Here is a 5,933-nt window from a genome sequence, read left to right as displayed (position 1 = left end):
GCTCCCGAGCCAGACAGAACCAGAATCAGAAACGAACCGAAACCTCAGAGGTCCGTGAACGAGGACGAAGTCCTGAAGAGGACTGTGGATCCAGAAAGAGTCCTGTCAGCTCTGTGCATCACACTGCACACAGTCAATGACATCATTAATAAATACACAATAAATACTTACTTACTCACGTTTGAATAAAAAAAATGGAATGTTCTCTATTTTGGAAGTGTTTACCGGAAGTACCGCCATAACATCATGTGTCATTGACGCTGACTTGACTTTAAAATCTGTTGCAGTTCCTCAGTTTGGCCACTAGAGGGCAGCAACACGCAGACTCCATTAGAACCAATACAAACAGGCAGCGTACATCCGTTACCTGTCTCCCGTTTGCCGGTTCGCGCTCGGTAACGTCAATAATTTAATTTAATTTAATTTAATTTGAATTTAAACATTACATTTATTTAGTCGTGTCTGTTTGCCTCAGTTTGGATTCATATACGCTGCAGTGTGCTGGTGATGGCGGGCTTTGGCGCCCTCGGTGGCCGCAGTGAGTAACTGCATGTTATAAATTGGTGTAGATTTCAAAATAAAAGTCGTGAATGTAGGTCAGTTTCAGCCTCTCGTTAGCGCGTCATCTTACAGCGTGAGTACGTTAACACCGAGAGCTCGGTACCGAATGTAGCCGGGTAACCGGTGTAACCGGTGTGTGTGTGGTCCCTCAGTTAATCCGCCGTGTTGACAAACGTTACGTCACAGTGTCGTTAGCGGGGCGGGGCGGGGGCTGCGGGTTTGTTGCTGTTGTCGTTGCGGGACGTGAAGCCTCTTTCCGTCCGGTGGATTATTTCGTTACTTCCGCCGCTCCGTGAACCGTTTTCTTACCGACATGGGGAACTGTCTGACCGTGGGGCCGAACGAGGCGCTCTTGTCTCGCGTAAGTCCGAACCGAGCTACCGGAGCGGTACCGGAGCTAGCTGTCCGAGCTAACGGAGCTGTCAGCGGCTCAGACTCGTTTCTGATTTTAATTAATGTCGGATGATTAAAATAAAATAAAAAAATAAAAATAAATAATCTCTGAAAAAAGCTCGTACCGCTCGCGTGCAGCTGCTGAATGATTTTAACGGTTTTAACGGGAGCGAGCGAAGCTAACGATGTTTAGCGCAGATGCTAAGCTAAGCTCTTTAATTATTAAATCATTAATTCAGAGTTAATTAATCTGTTAATTAAATCTGCTCATTTTAAGCTTTAAGTGATTAAAATAAAAATATCAGTTGCAGTAAATAACATCAGCTCAGAAATAACAAACAAAGCAGCTCCGTTATTTCATGGAAGAAAACAACGCAGACACAGAGAGTAAACACACAGAATAAAATAATATCAATAAAATAAATTTAAATAAATATTTAATAATATAAATAAATAATTATAAAATAGTATTATTATAAATATAAATAATATAATTATAAATATATTAATAATATAAATATAAATATAAATAAAATAATATATAAATATAATATAATATAAATATATAATATAATATAATATAATATAAATAATATTAACGTAAACAATATAAATATAAAATATAAATATATAAGGCGTACAGTCCACATAATACACTCAGGTCCTTCACCCCAGCATCTGTACCGCTGTACTAGATTTAGATTCCGGATCTCATTTCTCATAAAGTCGAGCTGATTTCGTGTCATCAGAAAACAGATTTAAGCACTCTGTTTTATTCCCAAGGTCACGCAGATGCTTCAGCTACGATTCATCAGAGTTACAGGCTGACTCATTTCTCTGTTTCTGTCGTGTTGTCACATAAAAACTCGACAGCAGCTGACATCAACAATGAAACATTCGTTAGATTTTATTTGAGATGTTTCAGAAGAAGTAAAGACTCTGTGTTATCAGACCTCTCACATGTTTGACTGACGAAGTCTGAACAAGTCTCCACAGTTTGATGTTTTGATGCTGGATGTCGTCTTGATCTTCCTGTGCTTCCTCCGTCAGGTGGCTGCTGTGGCTCTGACACAAGTACCTACGTGGTGGGAGGCTGGTCCGTGGTGGTGGCTCATCTCGACACCCAAAGGTGAAAACACAGTGTCACACACCACACACACACACAACACACACACCCCACACACACGTGAGTCAAACAGGGTCAAAGTTCAGCTCAACATTCCCAGGTCGTGACTCGTTAGCTTGTTAAAATGTTATATGCAGTATTTTATCTTTATTATTTATTTAGCGTCTGTGAAACATTCACTGAGCCGTTAAGTCTGAAACACGCGACCTGCTCTGGCCTCGCTCCCTGGCAGAAACTTTAAAAACACATTTTGTGAAGCGCTCCACCCTCTGATGGTGACAGCAGAGCTCAGGGTCCCCCGTCGGCTCCTCACCTCCTGTAATGCTCCGTTGTAACTCTGTTCTTTATTGATGTGGCATTAGTGTCAGTAAAGCTGCAGGTGAACTGAAGAAAGACAGCACATTAAGCTGAGCTCACAGCACTTTTCACTCTCCCATTCAGACTGAGCAGCACCACGCCGTGGTGAGAGAGCAGAGAAATCTGGAAGTTTAAGAAGTTTGTCGAGATGTTTTGAGTTAAAGACTGCTCTGCTCCCCTGCTCTGTAGGTTAACTCTGGAGATCATGGACTCTGAGCCCCGATGTGAGGACGTGGAGCAGCAGAGGGTGTAGCCCTCACTGTCACAGGTGTGGCTCAGGTAAGACCACATCCCAGCATCCTCTCTGACGGACCAGGCCTCGGCGTGGAGACGTCACAGCGTTTAACGCTGCTGCACAGCGAAATATAACCCGTCTGACCTCTCTCTGTCTTCAGGTCAAAGTCATGACGGGAGCACGACCTGCTGGCGGTTGGCTTGTGAACAGTTTCTGGGTAAATCAGTGATTGAGATCAAAAACTGTGGTTCTGCGACTTTGGAGGGACACCTGCGCTCCATCCTCGGTACCTGTTTTAAATAAAACATAATAAATACATAAATAAAACAAGGCGGCTGCATTTGTGGAGACGCTGCACACGTCTCTGTTTTGCATACTCTGACCGTGGAGCAGATCTATCAGGACAGGGACCAGTTTGCCAAAACTGGTGCGGGAGGTAGGGTAGCAGCTCCGATGTGGTGGCAGGATGGGCATCGAGATTCTCAGCTTACCATCAAGGTGGGTTGAAGGTGCATCAGAGTCCCTATGTCGACACAGCTCACGCGGGTGCTGGTCACGTGATGTTTTTGGCACAGGGATCGCTTCGTGTGAAGTTTATCAGATCCTCAGCGACGAGAACCACGAGCTGTAGACTGGAGGGAAATCTGATCAGAAGTTTGTGTTTGTGGTGACACACCACCTGCTGAGCATCATTTCTGCATGAAGCAACACACCGTGTTGAGTCACACAAACATGATCCGCCGTGCTCGTTACAGAAATCATCTCTGCTCGTTTCATGGCTTTAAATACTTAATCGGCAGGAGACTCCCTCTGAAGACGTTACTGTTTGTTGACTGGGCTAATTGAAGTGCGGTTTCACAGCCACAGTGGTTTTCTGGAAGAGTCATCAATTAGTGAAGACGGTGTTTGTGCTGTGTCACGTTTGTATTATCTAATATATTATATTATAAGTCTTTGTATGAGGGGCTTCATGAGTGTGTTTTCAGTGTCTGCAGGAAGCTGAGCTCTTGTACTGACCGTGTGTCTGTGCTGGCAGGAGGATGTGTCGATAACTGGATTACCTGAGCTCCCTCGGGAAGACGCAGCGCCGCCGCCCGTCCAGAGAGACGCAGACATCGGCGTGGCTGAGGCAGAGAGGGATGCTGGGATAGGGTGGTAAGGAGGATGCAGAAGGTTCTCCCACCTTCTCTGAGAATTAGTTTCAGTTCAAACAACAGCTGAACGCTGCTTCACTGCTTCATCGTCCCACCAGGAAGCCGAGTGTAAGAAGAAGGAGATGATGGACGTCAAGTCTGGCCGACACCAAGATGGCCGACTCCAAACCGAGAGCTGGAGCTGCAGAAAGCTAGTTTCAACCAGGAATAGTCAACACCAAGGTGCGCCCTGTTCAAGCTGTGTTGTTACCTCAGGTGGTGCGCTTCAGAGGCGTGACCGCGTGTGTGCTGATGTTTCAGAAGCCGCGGGCATCGCTTGCGTACGAGCTGCAGGCGCCACCAAGGAGAAGCAGAAGATCCGTCTGGAGGAGATCGAGATCCAGGTGTGCCGGCGGAAAAGAAGAGATACCAGACGGAGAAGGACGGGGTCGCTTGCACAGGACAGGGAGCTCATCGCCACCGTCAAGAGGCCCGCGAGGCCGAGGCCTACAAAATGCGCCAGCTGGCCGAGGGGCAGAGTGAGTTTTAAGAACATTCAGACAGTTTATGATTTGAAACATCAGCTCCGAGTTCAAACAGCTTTGTTGTTTCAACAATCTTTGACCTTCATAGCCGACATGCCAGCTGAGCCTCAGTATGAGCAGTGTGAAAAACAGCAGCTGAACAAACAGAGCAGTTGTGTTCAGGCCAAAGGTGTTTTGAGACGCGTTCCTGTTGAGAGGCCTGAAAATCTAGAAAAGCTTCAGAGAGGACAGCATCGTCTGAGAAATCTGATTTGATGTGAGAGGCCAGAGATGTTTCTCTAAGATTCCTTCACCTTCCATCATCATTCAGAGAGAGCAGCCCTTGTTATGTTCACCACACCTCCGCATAATGTCTCCTTCTCGGAACAGATCAGACCCGCTGCAGCTGTGCATTCACTTCTGTAGTCGTGCACATGTTGTGGCTCAGTGTTTCTCCTCACAAAGATCAGAGGTCACGAGCTGCAGAGCAGAACCATCGCTGCACGTCTGTCACGTATTGTTTGGTTAAAGACAGACTAGCAGGGTATGATTACCTGTGGTAGGCCATCCTGCAGCACATTGTGTGTGTAAAGAGCTGTTGTTGACCGTGAATCATCGTTTCCCGTCAGGATGAGAGACGGTGCTGATGGCTCAGGCTGAGGCGGAGAAGCATCCGGAAGTTGGTGAGGCGGAGGCTTGCTCCATCGAGGCTGTGGTGCAGGCGAGGCTGAGAAAGATGAGACTGAAGGCCGGCCTACCCGCCAGTACGGAGAAGCAGCGAAGACGGCGCTGGTCCTCGAGGGCCTGCCGAAGGTAAAACAGGACAAGGTCTCCAAGAGAACTTTGAATTTGGAGTTTATTTCTTTTTGCGGTAGTTTTCCATAAATTTTAGAATATAATTGTTCACTTTCTTCCTCAGGATTAGTTAGAGGATCGATACCGCGCTCACCTCTGTCCCTTAGAGGTAAAGCTACTGCCACGAGACAGTGGCTTAGCCTAAGGAGCCAGCAGCTATTTGTTACATTTAATTTGCTCATCTTTTCGACATGTCACCACACGAGCACCGACAGAGCTGCGCATGCTGTGTGTCAGACATGCAGCGTGTAATAATAATACTATTCAGCTCTTACCTGAAAACGAGTTTGCATATAAAACCACGGCTGCATTGTGATCGCCCAACCGCATCTGAATGATTCAGAGTCATGAGGCTACGACTCATGTGATTGTTCAAACTGTATCTGCTGCATGCTCGCTTCCAAGGTGGCGGCCCGCGTTAGCCAAGCCCAACGAGACGTATCCCGCAGCGGGAGGGAGCCGCGTGACGGCGAGGTGAAACGCCTCCTGGCTGAACTCCCCTGTGTGTCAACGCCCTGACTGAGTGGACCTGTCTCCAATAAGGTGAGTCTGCTGCTCGGAGGATCTGAAACAGTTCAAGCTCAGATTCTGAAGGTTTGGACTCACGTTTAACTGTGTTTCTTGTTTTTAAATGAAATGATACTTTCTCGTTCTCACCAGGTGCGTGTGTGTGTGTGTGGGTGTGTGTGTGTGTGTGTCCGTGTGTGTCGAATAAACTGACATTTAAATATCAATTTACATAGACAGGA

General features: G+C 46.5%; 1 pseudogene; it reads left to right on the top strand.

Moving 5' to 3' along the window:
• Nucleotides 1–874: 874 nt before the first annotated feature.
• LOC113746083 (flotillin-2-like) overlaps nucleotides 875–5,933 on the top strand; it is a 7,306-nt pseudogene continuing 2,247 nt past the window's right edge.

Source organism: Larimichthys crocea, chromosome VII (genome assembly GCF_000972845.2).
Source record: "Larimichthys crocea isolate SSNF chromosome VII, L_crocea_2.0, whole genome shotgun sequence".
In the NCBI taxonomy this organism is placed as follows: Eukaryota; Metazoa; Chordata; class Actinopteri; family Sciaenidae; genus Larimichthys; species Larimichthys crocea.
This window is presented reverse-complemented; position numbering and strand designations above follow the sequence as displayed.